This window comes from Brachyhypopomus gauderio, chromosome 9 (genome assembly GCF_052324685.1).
Source record: "Brachyhypopomus gauderio isolate BG-103 chromosome 9, BGAUD_0.2, whole genome shotgun sequence".
NCBI classification, from domain to species: Eukaryota; Metazoa; Chordata; class Actinopteri; order Gymnotiformes; family Hypopomidae; genus Brachyhypopomus; species Brachyhypopomus gauderio.
Genome location: NC_135219.1, coordinates 8,144,577 through 8,162,985, shown reverse-complemented (window position 1 = coordinate 8,162,985; position 18,409 = coordinate 8,144,577). Strand labels below are relative to the sequence as shown.

Genomic DNA, 18,409 nt, shown 5'->3' with positions numbered 1-18,409 from the left:
GACTGAGGAGGACAACATCACTTTAATCTCACCTGGCTGAACGCAATAATGCACGCACATGAACAGCATTTTAACTTACTTCAGAGGATAAACAAATGGATGATAAAATAAAACAAACACAAAGAAAAACAACCAGCCAGTACAATCTGGCCGAATATAATCAACATATCTGTGATCTGTAAAGAATTCACAGTGATGCAACTTCTAAAAATTGTCACATATGCAGAGAACCCAAATGCGGATTAACGCACTTAAAGCTGAGATATGACACGAGCCTTGTTATTCCTCCTAATACACTGGACAGACTGCACACAACTCCATCAGATCAGACTCACAGCTCACCTGCCACAGAGCAACGTGTGGATGTAACACAGCTCAATCTGTTGATGTATCATGCACAATTTATACACGCATGTGTAATGACTGTCCAATCCACTCATTTTATGCAATCCTGCCTTCCACCAGGGCATACACTGATGCACACACTCTTGTGATCTAATGAGTTCCACACTGCTGCCCTCTCCACAGAACACGATACAGACTTCAGGAGCGACCACACGGGCCTGCTAATACAGCCCTAATCAATAATGAGTCCCGACATGTTTCAATTGAATCTGAAAATGTCACTGGAGACCCTGCATCAATAATTATGGCGCAGATGGGAATAAAATGCGTGTCCTCGCCTTCCTGCACTACAGACCGTTTTACACACATTAGTGAATCTGCTGGAGAGGTTTGATCTCAGTATGAAACCCCATGTTTCCATGGGTCCACATGACTCTGATCTCATCATGTCTGCCCTGCTAGAACTTCATAGATGATCATATTTCAGGGGAGCCACCAGTCAACCTCTGTGTTAGACACTATCTCGTTTCTTTAAAAACCGCCATGTGCTACGACAGCCCCCCTCCCCCCCCAAGAAGAAATGCACATCTCAGCCGTGAAAGCAACCTGCTGATTCTAATTCCACAATTGTGAAATGTTAAAAGCCAAATCTGACATTTTACACCTTCTGTCCTTTCTCTTAAATACAGTCATCAGAGTCCAGCGCCGGCTCTCAGATGAAAGATTAACACTCTAAAGTTAGAATGATAAAAGTCATTATCCAAGTAGGCATAATTTACACTGCCAACAATCAGTGAGAAGAAGATATGTAATCTATAGGAATTATTGATTACGAACGGGCTATAAATGCCCGTGTGATGAGTGAACTGTGCGGCCTGCATGTTAAGCCATGTAGCCAGACTGAGGAACAAGTGGCCAGCTTCCAGATACAACACTTGAGTCAGACCTGGGATAAAGCTCCATACTTAACACACGCTTTACAAAAGACAGGTGATGGCTCCCTGAAACGATATGTCTTTATGCTATTAAAACTGCATTCTGTGGGTTTAAAGCCAATTTGTTTAGGTTAATTCACAGGAATTTATTACTGATGAAAGTTCCTTTTTAAATGCCTGGCAATATCAGAGCAACCACATGGAGCATATATATGAGGTTGGCTCCACTGTTCATAAACAACAATAGTGCAATCAACAAGTAATTAGAGTTTTACAGCATGATATTTTGCTGTTAGCTTTTTTGTTTACTATTCAGGGTTGCATCTTTCACGGCCAAGCAGGTAGCAGGGTGACCATTTTGCTAATTATAAATCACAGAGAGTACCTTTTAAAAATGTCAATGACTGAGCCAGTAATCAACAGCATGACTGCTGCAAAACAATGTACAGAGCATCCCCAACTCAACGTGCATGTTAACGTGAATGTGTAGACAGCATCGTAGAACAAGGACTTAGAGCAAGGGCTGTATTTTGGGTTCTGTTTATTCCCGATTTCCACGGAGGAGCACATTGAAAAATCAAAGATAGCTCTTCGATAAACTATAAAAGATAGTTTTAGATCACTGCCAGTACATGCACATGTATCTGGAGCCTAGCATGTAGCCCTTTAAGTGCTTAATTAGAAGGTTGTGGGTTTGAATCCCAGTTGCGCCATGTAACCACTGTTGGGCCCTGTAGGAAAGTTCTGAACCCACTGTACAAATACTGACCCTGTGCTCTCACTCCAGCTCACAAGAACACCGCAGCATGTAAAGAGACCATTTGTGCTGCATATGTGTATATATAAGCCACAAAAAAGGCATTTCATCGTGCATAGATCTTCTTCTTGTTGTCAAGTGCAGTTTGGAAAGCTAGCCCTAGCTGCAAGCCAGGAGGAGAGGCGAAATACTCAGTCGACAAATTCCATCTTGCACTTTGTTCACAAGTGGGATCTGGAAAGAAATTTGACTCTCAAATTCAGGTTCTGGGTGCACGTGCCGGCAGCATCGAGGCTGATTGCCTGCTGCCGGGATCTGAATAGAACGTGGAGTGCGATGAAAACACGGCAAGTTTTTTTTTTTTTTTTTTTTTCCCAGCACAGATGGTGCTCGGAGACTGAAAGAGCCGCTGAGAAATGTAGCTGCAAGACACGGGCGGGAAAAAAGCCCCAGCGTTGAAGACACGACGCATAGCGGGCCAAGAGATGAGAGAGAGGCACGGAAGCAAAATCGGATCGTTGGTGTCATCCCCAGTGCCCCAAAGAGCCTGGACTGGGGATCAGGGATCGAAATTGGACTAGGCCATGTTTGGGGTCTCTGGACAGAGGCAGAGAGGAATGAAAGGGCAGGTCCTGAGTCCGGCACCCTGCACCACGCCTATCTTACACACCCTCTTACTCCTATGGGCTCGAGACCTGTGACAGTAAAAGGTGCGTTCACCCCCGTGTCCTGTGATGGATGTTAAGTTGTAAACGTGAAGCCTGGACGTCCTCGACGGTGTGCGTCGAAGTGGCCGGGGGGGGGGGGGGGGGGGGGGGGGGGGGGGACAGCGCCTGCTCCTGGCTGGAAGGACCAAGGCCTTTCAGCACCTGGGCCTGGACTGAAAGATGGAATGTGGACCTGCAGGATGGCTTTACCTAATGGCTTCCCCAGCTGTTTAGCTCTCGGTCACAGAGACGCATGGCAGCCGCTAGGCCCCACGGGGGCGTGTCTCACACGCCACAACCGCCACCCACAACCCATTAACCAGGAGATGGAAACACGCCGATCCACCCGAGAACCAGGCCTACATAATCAAGCTCCACCCCTCACGCCCACTCACCCCTCGCATTACAGTGGAAAATGGCCAGAGAATGGCCATAAATAAGTGGCAGACTGACGAGGCAGCAGCACACGGGCCAGACTTTAGCAGGTCTACGAGACGGCTGAGAGCATTCATTCAGAATTTCTAAGGGGAACAGGAAATCAATCTGACATGAGATGCAAAATTAAAGACCTGTGAAGTTGTCTGAACATGATAGTTGTGAATATGGTAATTATGTCTGCAAGGATTCAGAGAATGATTTTTTTGAGAGAAGGACTTCATTATACTTTCCAGTAGCTAGGAAAGAGAGGAGATCAGGGGGCAAAGAGCTCTCAGCTCTACTCTCTGAGATATATCAGTAATTAGGTGAAATGACAACCATCACAGACTCCTTACCTGACAGAGATATTAAACTCTCTCATACTCCTGGGATATATTGATTTTTTTTCAGAGCCAAAACAAAATATGTCATTATCAAAATGGTAGAAGAGTTTCTCAGACTGGAAGATTTATGAAGTCCAGAAATACATGGAAGATGTTTCAATGGAACTCGCTTCAGTTTCCACTGCCCTGCTAAACATTTAGAGACGTCTGACAGATGCAGCCGATGGTGAAGGACAAAGACCTCTCAGTGCTGCCTCACAACTCCCAACCAGTTAGTAGCATTTGTTTCAGAACCATGTCTGTGTTTGACCGCACATGGAAAGAGCCGTAAAAATGGCTGCATGCTGAACAGAGGCTGGTAGTCTGACAGAGGCGAGCAGGCACACCTACAGACCAGCAATACCTGCCTGGCTAAATCTCCAACCCCACCCGAACCCCTAACCAGCACACGAACCCCCAACCAGGATCAAAACCCCCAACCCCACCCGAGCACCCAACCCCACCCAAACCCCCAACCCAACCCGAGCACCCAACCCCACCCCAACCCCACACCAGCACCCAAACCCCCAACCCCACCCGAGCACCCAACCCCACACCAGCACCCAAACCCCCAACCCCACCCGAGCACCCAACCCCACCCCAACCCCAACCCCACCCTTACCAATACCCAAACCCCCAACCCCACCCGAAACCCCAACCAGCACCCAAACCCCCAACCCCACCCGAGCCCCCAACCAGCACCTGAACCCCCAACCCCACCCGAGCACCCAACCCCACCCCAACCCCACACCAGCACCCAAACCCCCAACCCCACCCGAGGACCCAACCCCACCCAAACCCCCAACCCCACCCGAGCACCCAACCCCACACCAGCACCCAAACCCCCAACCCCACCCGAGCACCCAACCCCACCCGAAACCCCAACCAGCACCCAAACCCCCAACCCCACCCGAGCCCCCAACCAGCACCTGAACCCCCAACCCCACCCGAGCATCTAACCCCACACGAACCCCCAAACCCACCCAAGCACCCAAACCCAACTGAGCCCCCAACCCCACCCAAGCACACAACCCCCCCCCCCCATCAGATCCTAACAGCAACCTCCCACGGCCCCCCCAGCTACCTCCACCAGCTCCCAGCACTCCCCACCTCCAGGATAAACAGAGGCAGGTGCACCTCCTAAGGCACTACCCACCACTCAGCCCCACACAACCCCCGACAGCCACCAGCTCCTGCCTCCCAGCCTGGGGGGGGACACACGACTCCACAGCCCCTCACGCCACTGAACGCCGTGAATCAGATTAAGGGGAACGTATACTTTACAGCGGCCCCCAAGGACAACCGTCGTATATCTAAATGAGATGAAGGCGGATTTGTCAGAGATGATTTAAGCTGAGCAAAGCGCGCCTGTCTGCAGTAGCAGTGCAGCACTGGCCTGTCCATCCATCTGTGTCCCACTCACCACTCCGCTGTCCTCATTCACTGAGTCCCCGCAATCCCTCTAATGGTTTCCATGGAAGACAAATAAGGTAACGGCCTACTATCTTAACCTATTATATTGGATTAAATAAGGTCAGCTCTTGAAGGGACCCCAGAGAAGACAACGATGACAGACATAAAGGGGTTATGCCTTGACATATGACATGCACACAGTGTCTCATGCAATATGGACACCAGAATGGCTTCTGATGTTTCCCTTAAAAAGCAGCACGGTTACACTACACGAGCTACTTCTTACTCAATGTGCAAAAGTAGAGGCACGAAATAATGATTATTCCTACAGGAGTGCTCACTTCCACAGTTACTGGAAAGGCAGGAGTTAATCATTTTACACCTAGTAATACGCTTCAAGACCACAAACGGACTAGGTGAAGGGTCAAACGTGATATACAGTGAAACGGCACACACACCTCAGGAATGCGTCCTCGCAGGTCAGACACTAGCACTTCCAACCGTATAGCATGTGCTTGACATCTGTGTAGCACATGCTGCCTGTAAATCTCCATGGAATCTCTTTAATGGAACTGCAGACACAGCTAATGCATGTCCATCCCAAACGCCCCCCCCCCCCCCCCCCCCCCCCCATGGAGACAAGCGAGAGAGAACGATAAAAACAAATACAGCCGCTAACCTTAACCCCAAAGCTTCAACTCCCCACAGCAATGCCACAGATGAGCCACTGACATACCGCAGTTTCTCTCCTCCTGTGAAGCAGCAGCTTCACCACAGCAGAAGCAGCGACTATGAATCATTGACAATATTTTACATTTTGAGCATTATGCACGAGGTGCCCAGTATAATATCAAAGTTCCCAATGATCTGTGCAGTCATTTTACACAGTTATACACTCCTTAGCTCTGCTGGGAATTTGTAAACTGGGTCGCAACTTTGATCATCGGGGACCAGAACTCAATAAAGCCATCATGGTCTTAGCAGAGTGATGTATGTGTATGCCGGAGGAATCTAAACCATCCGGGTGATGTTTCCATGAGCCTTGGTTCGAGATCTTTCCAGTGTGGGTTTGGACCCAGTTTCCTTGCTCATTTAAACGTGCTTTTGCACGCAAAGCAAAACCAAATTTTTACACTTCAGACACACTTTGGAAAATGATCCACGACCTCCAATATAAACATTACCTCTGCAGAAGGTAAGAAACACCCAGAGGAGGCTGAAGCATCGACAAACACACGCAGGACAAAATTACATGTACAGGAGCTCTAACTAACCAATATGAGGAACATTACACTTAAATGTTCCCTCTACTGTTTCTATGGCAGGAGTAAACCTACACTGTATTCACAATAGGCCTGTTGGAATCGTCACATCACATTGTGGCCACTCTGCAAATACGACATATATTTCAGAAGCAATATATATGGAGAATATCCAAAGATTAGAAGAAGGGTCCTCGAGCTTTTTGTGTAAATCCAGGACACATCCCCTCTCGTCATGTACTGCATGTGTGTGTAGAACACCAAAATACACCTGCCTGAATCTTGTATTGCAGTTTCTCTACTAATTAGCAGAAAACACATTTACAGCACACATACGCACTCCCTGTCAGAGAGCTCTGACTTTTATTGAAATATTATTTTTTCCAAACACCTCAATGTTTATATATGACAGTTATACACTTCCGTATGTGATATTGTACTGCGGAGGGGTCTTTGTTCTGTAAACTCCAAACACAGTGATGCATTCTGGGTAGGTAAACATGGGGAGTGAGGAGTTGAGCGATATCAGCAGGGAGGACAGAAGCAGACCTGCCTGACTGGCAAGCAGGTGTCAGCGCCGCTGTTTGAGATGTTACCTGTCAGAAGGCGGTCGAAGAGGAGCCTTCTCCTGAGGCTGAGCTGGGCCAGAGGTTTCTTATTCGTTTGGCTCGTGATGACAAGCTGACTCATTCTGTGAACCTTCAGCTGCTTTAGGCTATAAAGGCAAACTCTGAATCTTTTCTTTTTCCTCTCTCTCTCTTCTCTCCATTTCTCTTTTTTATCTATCTATCTATCTATCTATCTATCTATCTATCTAGAGAGAGACAGAGAGAAAGAGAGAGAGGGATAGATATATACACATCAAAGAAATGCTCCATCAAATAAAAAAATAGATATTTCAAATAGAATTTTCACCGTTTTTCAAAATCTCCAAAAAATTGCTTGATGCAGCAAAAACACATGTTTATCAGTGCAGACCCAAACAAACAAGCAAAGGTTACGTCTGTCATGATCCCAACATATTTAGTCCTAGAGGCATCGTTCAACTGACCTTTTGACCAAAAACAATCCAGCATCAGCTCCTCTCAGTGTTACCTTCCCCACAGTCCTGCAGCTCCTTCAGTGCCAAAGGCACCAGCACGGAGGGATCGTGTGTTCCCCAGGGCACGAGATCTTTCACCTCGTCATCCATAAAACAGGAGAAGACGGGTGCAGTCTAAGCATTCGGTGTCAGTAGAGGTGACTCTGTTTCTAAAGTTTCCGAACGCTGTGACATTTAGTGAAGAAACGGTAACCTTCTCACAGCTCATCTACAGTTCTCCGTCAGTCGGTGTATTATGCCCCCCCTCCCCCATCTCTACGGTAACGTACCGCACCGCTCCACGTCAGCCACGTCAAGACACGTGAGACACATGGGACCAGACAAACAACTCAGTCAAAGGAATCCAGTGACCTGAACGTTAAATGTTACGCTGGAACTGAGTGCTTGGCCATAGTCTATAGTCTACAGCCCTAACAAGGTTTCATAAGAACAATAAAAAATATATTGGAAGAGAATGTTGGATTCTAAAATAAAAAATAGCAAAGAAAGACTCTTGCAACTAAAGAAATTCACAAGATACTTTTAAGAGGTTTCACACAGCAGCAATGTGAAGCAAAAAAAAAGATAGAACTGGCATCTTCATTCATTTTCAGCAGGGTTATAAAGCGTAGCGCACACCATTGGTATGGTGGCACCCTACTAACTGTTCCACGCATTATTACATTTTATCCCCAAAAGGAGGAAAAACAGGGTACGACAGGATATCACAGGATACGGTATTATATCACACACAATTAAAACCATAACCTCTCTAGCTAGTTATCAGGGTTGACCAACTTGAACTAAAAATCTGTAATACAAATAGTTTTGCTTACCAACTAGCAAACTGGACTGTCTTACTGTAAAACCCAATGTCTGACCACCTTAACTTTAGCCTATTCCCATTACAATTAAAAATGTATCTGACTGTATCTGAATGTATTTATTCTAGCTAAAGTTTATCAACATGACAAGCCTTGAGCTGTAAATGAGATTAATGCTTGACTGCTCAAACAGATACAGAATGGTTGTGGAAGAAACGTCATCAGGCAAATCTATGATAGGCAAAACGTTGTTAACTGCCATGCAAATCTGTTAGATGGTGCCTGCCAGATAGTATCACAGAACTGCACCCGGCTGTAGCTCTTCTGCTCTTGGCGATGGCTAATCCACCCTGTCTGGACAGGAGCGATTGCTACAGTTCCTGGATCAGTGAAGCTAGCTTTGTGGCTCTCAGTAAATGCACCAGTACCTCCCCCATCACGGAGTCTAGAGATCACTGACTGTGTGTTCCTCTGCAGATTCCCCTCAGTAAAAAAAAACGGCACTTTGCTGTAGATCAGCACAAACACAACATGAGGTCACGATAACGGCTAGAGACAGTCAGAACAGCACCAGATATCACTGGTAAAGTCTGCAGACTCGAGAGTGTTCAGCTGCATGAATACACTGAATGCCGATTTGAGTGTTCAGCTGCATGAATACACTGACTGCAGATTTGAGTGTTCAGCTGCATGAATACACTGACTGCAGATTTGAGTGTTCAGCTGCATGAATACACTGACTGCAGATTTGAGTGTTCAGCTGCATGAATACACTGACTGCAGATTTGAAAGTCTTCAGATAGCATATTTTTTTGCATTGCAACAAAGCAGTTTGGTTAAGGAGATGTTAAGGTTAAGGAGATGTTAAGGTTAAGCAGTGAAATGAAGCCTCTTATTGTTCTCATTGACACTGGATGTGTTCTGCAGATATCATAATCAGCAAAAAAGTAAATCCCGCATTTCCTCTTTGAAATTCACAGTAAACACGTCAATAATTGTGCCTATGTTCCCCTAGTCTGATCTCCCCTGTTTAATGAGTTTTATTCGTCATATTTCATTGAAAGTAATCTGAAAAACCTGTTCATTGTGGCTTGTAAAATATAGAATGCAACTGTGTATTAGTCTTTCATGTATAACAAAATCCTGAGCTAAAATGTACAAAAGAAAAGATATTAGCCCGAATAAAACATCCAGGAAAATGTTATATCTCCAAATGATGTTCCCCTCATAAGTATCTGAAATATTAGTCTGCATTTTGTGCAACAAAAAAGACAATGGAGATTTGGTGGTACATTCAAGGAGCTCAGTGTTGAACCAAAGATGACCCGCTGGATCCATCATGCGCTGATTACTCGATCCATGAGCACTGCAACTAGATCCTGGCAGTGATAGATCACTAGTACTGCAAAGTCTAAATGTAATGATGTCTAAACCTAGAAGAAACGTATTCCTGTGCTTCCTATTGTCTCAGATGGTGTTTACATTAAAGTCTCAAACAGCCCTTTACCAGACCGGCGCTCTGTGCCTGATCATGGTGTCCTGTGACTGGACCTCTTTCACACGTATTAGGCTCAATGGCACATGGGTGAGGGCCCGGTGTGACCCCTGCTGGGAGAAATCCCACCCCACCCCTCCTCCTCCCCAGGGGCCCACCATGACCATGAGACTACACAACCCACTCCCACCCAGGTCTGAGATGTCTTAATCAGTGTGTTGGTGTGTGTGTGCACGTGAATGCATGAGCGGTGAATGGAAGGGAGAGACAACCGCTGCTATTTTAGAAGAGTGAGACAAATCCAAAATAACGTTCATGTAATAATGTACGATTATATATGCAGACAAACGACACCTCCAGACACAGAAGTTTTTCACAAAGGTTTACACTTGGGGTTTGATATTTACTGTTATACTTACTTTATGGGGGTAAAACTCCCAATAATGGGTTCCACTCCCACAGGTTATATATTTATATATATGTATATGTATGTGTGTGTGTGTGTGTGTGTGTGTGTGTGTGTGTGTGTGTGTGTGTGTGTTTGTGTGTGTGTGTAAACATTTATATAAAAACAGAGACCAATAACACACTAGTATTCAATTAAAAACAAGTCTTGCTAAGGGCAAAAAGGTTATTTGAAACAACGTGTTACCTGGGGTCTGTGGAAGATGGTGATGCTCATCACAGTCTAATGAGATCTTCTGAGTATAGTCAGGTGGTCCTGCAACAATAGAAACAACAGGCTTAAAGCAGAGAAGTACGGGAGAGAAGGAAGAAGCAGGATGGATCGTGGACAGGAGAACACCAAGCGTTCACTGATATACCATCACTTTTTACTGGAAGGTTCTACAGATGGTCCACTGCACTAACAGTGTTCCTGTGGCTGTCCTGGTAGAACAGAGATCCTAGGGTTTGGGTTCAGGGAACACACACACACTCCAGTGCTAATAGATACAGGCATGGTGCTCTGCTAAGAGTACCTACCAATTATCAAAGCAACAGCCAAGGGGTACATTATCTTGAAGAAAAAAAACTTCCAATGAAATGACAGCATTTTTGGTCATTTCTGGTTTTTGTAGTAGTGTAGGTGTACAGTGAGGTGACACAGCACTCTTGTCCAAAGCAAAGAAAGACTCTCCTGTTATTCCACACAGCAAATCTAAATCCAACTGTACAGACCCTTGTGGTAACCTGTTATACTGCATTCAATGCTAAATATTGGAAATATACCAATGCACATTTCAGTATTGAAGATAATCACATAAATATCGGTGTAAACCTGTTTCAATGGCAAAACTCCCACAATAAAATTGCCACTGTCTAATAAAGTAGAGCAATTGAGTCTATTCAGGATTCTCGTACACATACAAAAGAGTCATTTGGTGCCTATAAAATTATTACCAACACTGTGTCAGCACATGTAAACGAGAAGCAAAATCATCGCTGACATTATGTCACTTTACAACCATACACAGAGCCACAGGACTGAAAGGGGGAGGAGCCTATTTTAAGTACTCGTCAATGTGGTCTGCACAAACAAAGGACAATATGCTCTTCTTCTTCTTTTTTGTCTAATAAGGTTCCCAATGCAATCCCACCCTCTTTAATTGCTTTTAGATGCAGAGGAGAGTGGTATTAATCTGGTCATGTCGAGTCCAGACATGAGGGTTCCTGTCCTGGCTGTCTCATGTTTGCTTATTTCACACATTACACCTGCCTTATTCGCACAAACATACTTCAATCAGCAATAACGAGAAAAATGTTTACTTGAAATGAGGGATGTTTTCCTATTATTCCACCCAGGATAATTCACTCTCTCATTGATTCTCACTTCTGCAGGTCCACTCTGTCTGCAGGACTGTCTGCACATTGTCTACGGATGACGCCTTTCATCCCAAGTCAATGAAAGATATAATAGAATGAAAAGTGCATTAATAGATTATCTTTAATTGTGAAAGAGTAATAGAGAAAAGCAAAAACCAAAATCAAGTCACGTCTTTTTTTAAACATAATGTTCAACTGAGCTATCTGCAAATAGTATGATGTTTCTTAATTAAACCTGCCTTGGTATATTCAAACCTATTGCACAGAGTTTATTTGAATATAAATATAAGCTAACTCTAGGATTATGGACACAATACCTGTGTACTATATGTACTATATGTTTTACCTGTCAAGACAAACTCAAGCTAGGAATCTTTTTTTGTAATTATCAGTTGATAAAAACAATCTAGTTGATGAATGGGTATGCAGACATAAGACATCAGTTTTAATGGCGTTTCTTAATCAAAATATGTGGTGATCACCAGAGACCAATTACAGGCCTTGAGATAAAGCCAAATCATTAATAATGTGCTACCGTGTTTCACTCTGACTCCAGTTCTAACTGCTTAGAGGAGAATGGGCTCTTTACCCAAACAATAGTGAAATATTTAAATGCAAAATCCACTGGCATATTTTACCTGAAACTAATGACAAAACTTAAATTCATCCATTAAAAATATTCACGTATATCCAAAATATTCAATTTTATAGTTTGCGAATGAAAAAAGATACAACAAATACATTCACATGAAAAAATACTGGAATCGATGTGGTCATAACATAAATATTTCATTTCTAATTTTTATTCTATGTTAAGTATAGAGTAGATATTTTCTATAGTATATATCAATTTGAACTTGAACATTGATTAACAAATTAATATGATTATTTTGAGTATTAAAATCAAAATTAATAACTTTGTAATCAGTTATGTAAAACATGAAATTTGCTTAGCATTTGTTTTGGTATTTGTATAAATAGGTTTCTGCTGAATGGGACTGCGTTGAGTTCATTTTTACACAGATGCTGAGTAAGCGTAAACCATGTTGAGATCATGCTGACTCAAGGCCACGGAAGGGTGCTTTTCGCTGGGGTACATGAAGTGGGCACACGGAGTAACAGGCTGGCCTGCTGGCCCACACACCACGCAACACAGGCTTCACATTTCTGCTGTCCATTTCTACAATTTTTAACAATACTTTAATCATGGAATTAAATGTCAAAACTATTCATATCCATAGAGAAAGTAAGACGTCCAAACAGCTGTCAGGCAGCCAGTAGTAAGTGCAAAATGATCAAACATTTTTGGCTCTGTTTCCATGGAAGCCATCCATTTTCCCCAGTCATATAATTCCCTGCTTTCTTTTCTATTGGTGGGACATTTCAGGAACAATTAGGGTGGCCTCAGCTCCTATTGGAGCAGCCCGCTGTGGGCGGGAACGTCCACTCCCACGCAGCTCACAGTCCGGGGGCTCCTGCTACTTCACACCACTTTAATTTCAACGGCCACCTACTAACACCGGCGGACGTCTCGTGTTTTTCCACGTGTGCCACTAGCACTTCCAAACGAAGGTAGCAACATGCAATTTTCTCAGCCACAGTGCTCAAACTCTCCGTGGTGATGGCACCAGCAGACACAGGTGGGATCCTGCCTGAAGCAGAATTATTTTTGGAAGGAGATGCATTGCAAGTCATAAGATTAATATTTCCATGGGGTAATATTACCATGTTGCATATGTATGCACGTTTTGCCCAACCACACTATATCTGCATGAGTGAGCAATATTGCAATATTATGACTACACTACACTTGTCGCTTTTCTGACACTCAACTGAGATTGAACAACCAAGATTTAGGTCTCTATTTAAATTTAAAAAACACATACCAGTATGACTTAATGTATTTAGTACACATTACCATACCAGTGTTAAATTATAATATTATTGTAATATTATGACTACATTAAATCACTTTTCTAATAATCATATTGGAAATCACTGACTTAAGATTAATCAACCAAGATTTAGGTTTTTACGATTATTTAATTTTGAAAAGTACCAATTAATATAGTACAGTTACGAGTATGCCCTAATGTATTTATTATTCATTACCATACCAGTTCTAAAACATTTAACATGTAAACAAATCTATGCTATTAATGTAAATAACTGTATGGTAAATTATTGCACAAAATCAACAGCATGCAGCTATATCTAAGCAGTCTCTGTTGGTATTGCATATCCCAGGATTATGGGGGTAACTCATTTTTATAGCTCTTGATCATGTTAAATTTTGTCAGTCATGTTTTCATTTGTCACATGAGCACGGGTATTATCCAGAAACAAATCCCCATGCAAAATAAATTAGGCAGATAAAAATCTCTGCCGTTCATCAAACGACATGTCGTTCGTAAGGAAGTTCTGTTTTGGTGGCTTGTCTGCGAAATACATTTGTGCCTGGTCATTTTCCAATCTGTTTCTCTGCTTTGTGCTTTCGTCCCTGTCAGCAGCTCAGGACAGTGAGGGGCTTCTCTTTGAAGTAGGTTTTTCTGCAAAGAGCAGACGAACTTCACATCCTCTCACAGTCGGGCTCCACCCGAAGCTCTAGACACCATTATTTACATGAATATTCAGGTAGTTGAGTTAGAGCATGTAGATTAAAGCATATTTAAATGGCCAGAATGACCCCAGAAGGGCAGCGTGCTGTGGCTAGCTTCCAGCCTACCGGGCACTGGTCCACAGAGGCCAAACGCAATGCAGAATACCATAAATTATCCCCCCGATTTTCCACCTGAGTTCGCTCCTTTGCCCTAGATAGAGCGGTTATCCTTGAAGCCTGATTCAATTATTTACTTGGCAAATAAATTATTACATAATGTCCATGAGTGCAACAGCCCTGGCTTTGCTGCGCCTTCCAGAAACGCCAGACACTTGCTGAAGAATCCCACAGGGGACAGTAGAAAGCAGGAAGTGCAATACAAAAAAAGCAAAGCAAATTTAGACATTTGAGGAGGAAAAAATCCCAAAAAAGGGCCAGGCAGCACTGCCACAGTGTAGGTACGAGGAGATGGTGGGGGGGGCCCACAGCTGGGAGGGGGGCCCACAGCATGGGTGCAGGGCTTGAGGGTGGCCGAGGAAAACCTGCCACTCTGATAAGAACAGAACGGCCATCTCTGTTTGCTTTGTGTCCTGCCGACACGTGTTATCCCATGACGAGTTGTTTCCCACACATCAGACTCCAATCCTAAATGACGACGCCAGTGTCATGTCCAAGACAGGCTGGAATTACAACGGGCATTTATATTCAATATGTGGAAGTCGTAACAGAACCCAACTGATGCATGGTACTATAATGATTTGCGCTGCACACAGAGATGAGGTGACAGAACCTGCTAACAGAGTATACAGGCTGAGTGCAGTGTGACTCACCGCTAGATAAAATTCCCTCTCATATGGTATCTGAAATAGCATCCACAACTGAGTGTGGCGGGCTCCAGGCTCTCTATGAAGTGGGAGTTGAGGGTGAAAGGTCAGGCAGGATATGGGTAGCAGGGACTGGCACTAATGGTTCACACAGCCTCTTAAGAGCTCGCAAACCATGTGGTTCACTCACAGCCTTCTGCCCTCTCTGCATTAGCAAGTATATTACTCCCTTCGCTTTGGTCACCGTGGTTGAATATTCTGCATACTAACTCTCATCACGGTGCTGGTATTCGCCGAGCCTTGTCTGACTAGCTGGCTGCAGCACATACACTGCTAGCCAGATTTACAGCGGCTGTGGTCCGTCGCCAATCGGCTCTTGCCAGAGATTCCTGATTCCGGTTGCCATGTAAAGGAGGAAATTCATTCCCTCACCTGCTTGTTTAGCTTGGGTTGGTGCTGCCAACGCACCCTTGTGGGCCTCTGTGTCCATATATGGAGACGAATCAGGGAGCACCAAGCCACGGGGAGTTCTAGTCACAAGCTACTGGTCACCCGAGTCCATCTACAAGGCACACGGTATGCTTCATGTCACCTTGGAGCGCTTTTAGGAAACAGAGCACTCTCCTGTGACCAAGCAGCCAGATGCTTACTGCTATTTTAACATAAATCATAATGCCTCTTTATCTTTTATTAATACAACATAGTCAAGGATAAGTAGAAAGCCAGTATCATTGCTGCCCTACACAACAGGAAATCCCTGAATCAATTGAGAATCTTGGCCAATGAATAAACAAGAATGTCCTACCCCCTCTGGCCTAAACCTGTCTTAAGGGTCTTAATGGTCTTTCATAATTAGGATTCAAGTCTAATTATGTGCAAACACATCCCCCTATCAGTCTGTTGGGATGGAACACCCCAAAATAGCAGAAAGAGAGACTCAGAGAGCATTATGAACAGGTAGAGCCTCTAGTTTAAGGACTTCACATGTTCTATTAGAGGCACATTTAAAAATGGTCCATTATGCACTGGGGTTAGCTTTGAAGCTAATGTCATAAGTTTTGCTACCTTACCAGACAAAAAAATACAGAATGAATAACTGAGCATCACTCTTTTTTCTCTCTTCATCGTCAGTCACATTTGCATATTTTACAGTCCTACTTATGTAAAACCTTTATCTTAATATTTCAGTGCCTATAGACGTGTGTATAAATTTACATTCTAAAAACATTTGCAATAAATCAACAAATAAATGTACACATAAATTAGCATTGTTAAACATTTGCAACAAGTCAATCAAAAACCAGCAAAAAAATAAGAATGACAATCCAGAGGGGGAAACCGCACTATACAACAGGGACCAGCAAGCAGACGTTGTGCCTTCAACCCTCCCGACCTGAATGTGTTTAGCTGGCTCAGAGTTGATTCTCACTTTAACAGGTTCAGGTCCCCAGCCCTGTTCTGGGATGACCGTGCTATAAGCCTTTAATCCTGTATGTTCCATGCTGCCTGATAGATTTGCCAATATTATCAGTGTTGGTGTCTCTCTCCCACTGCTCCTGAACGCTCAGCCAACATGACAGGACTGCAATTCCACGGAGACATGAGCTATACATCTGTACCTGTACGTCTGGGTGTGAACCAACATAAGGGAATGTGACAGAACAAAGGGGTTCCTGACAGTGTACTGTTAAAGCCACAGACCAGACCTGGCACTCAAACAGAAGTTGGCATTCGAGAGGCTCGTCTCTATTACTCTCGTCTCTATCAGACGTGTCTTCAGCATGGACAGTATGTAGAAAATCTGATTACCAGCCATCTTGTGTTCCATTTGCTCATCTGCATCTAGTGCAGTTTCACTGTGAAATTAATTGCAGTAGATATTACTGGTGAATATCAGACCAGAAAACGCAGCTTGACTGACGTTGTTTGTCCTCATAATACCTCTGTGGTATTTGATTCATTAGAAGAAATTCCGTCTGGCAAGTAAAACGTGCCCTTTTAAAATTCCAGATATCCTTTTAAAAATCCAGATATCCGATCTATAATACAGTAGAGTATATTATGGTAGTAATATATATCATAGTAACATCTTTGATGAAATGCCGAACTTAATTGTATCACTTGAGTTCAATATATAAAAGACTGAGACGTCATTAATATTATCCTGGAGTTATTTTAAGGGAATAAGTGAGACTTATTCTCCAGAAAGTGAGGGAATTACATGTCTAAGAACAGTCAACACACTGACTCGTTGCCTGCATCTTGTCCCCTGTCGTTTCTCTTTGGTTTATAACAGTGATCTACAGTCCTCTGTACTTCAGACTTACACACAGCGCTGTTTAACGGCGCAATGACCTGACATCCCCCACACAAGACTGCTGACACCTTTGATCACCCATGTCCCCTATGATGTCCATTCTGATAACGCACATCCGTCCAGTCGCTCGTTGGTGTCAGACTGCTTTGGCTTTAAAAACCCCTAACAGGAAGTTTTTTTTCCATCCCGAGTGGGAAGATGAGCGCATGCGCACAACAGCGGAGCCGCACACCGTCCGATTATGATGACATTTGGAGAGGAGAGCTCACGCGCAGCTCCCTCCGTCACTAACGCAGGACATTCGGCACGCGCTATTACGGCTCTCGTCGCACGCGCCGTGTTATCTGTTTGCCATGCTTGTCGCGGCCAAATGATCACAAATGCACAAAGTAACAGTAATTCACCGTTGTCACCGGCGCCTTTAGTCTCACCTCACAGATACCCAAGCCTCGGCGGTTTTCCTCCTCCCAGATGTAGACGCGTCCCTCATTCAGCGCGCGCTGTTGTCTAACTGCATGACACAAAGTGTTCTAGTAGGTTCCGTGCAGGTGTGTCATCTATCAGGTGTCTCGTGCCGCTCCGCGCGTGCAACCTCAGTCCGTGACGAGTTGGTCGCGATGGAGGAGTTGACGGATGCTGTTGGGCGCGAGCGGCGCTCTCCAGCCCTAATGTGGAGATGCGAGCGAAAGCTCCCTCACACTCACCGTGCGGATACTTTACTCCAGCTCCGCTCCTCCCCTTTCGCCTTTGTGCGGTGCATACAGGGCACATCAGCGCCGCCTGCTGCCCTGCACACGGAATTACACCCAAACTGCTTACCTGTTCGTGTCTGCTCTACACTCACCTGTTTTACGTCGTTACTTCGACTACATAAGCTTATCAGCGGGTGCTCACACGCTTTAGAAGTCGCCACATTTGTTAGTTTCGTACGTTTATGGAAACACGTTTCATATTACCCTTCCATATGTATGGGTACGTTTGAATAAATATGTTTGGCTCATATTTGGGATTAAGAAGCTAGATTTTTGGGGGTGGTTTTGCAAAACATTTGCAAAAACGTGCATAAATGAATAGAACAATCCCAAAGAATTGTAATAGATATATCTGGTAATTGATCTCTAAAGATGGGAATGGATGGCACATATATAATACATCACACACTATTAAATATTGAAGATGGCCTCTTATTCATTATTAAGCCTAACATCTGTCAATTTTCTTTCAGT

General features: G+C 44.1%; 1 protein-coding gene across 1 annotated transcript in view; it reads right to left on the bottom strand.

Annotated features, from left to right (window-relative positions):
* klhl29 (kelch like family member 29) overlaps nt 1-17,873 on the bottom strand; it is a 133,313-nt gene extending 115,440 nt beyond the window's left edge. The window contains exons 1-2 of the mRNA XM_077016822.1: nt 17,615-17,873; nt 10,272-10,340 (exon numbers count right to left, since the gene is read on the bottom strand). The gene's annotated coding sequence lies outside the window, so the exon portion shown is untranslated. The remainder of the gene's footprint in view (nt 1-10,271; nt 10,341-17,614) is intronic.
* Between the last annotated feature and the right edge of the window lie 536 nt (nt 17,874-18,409).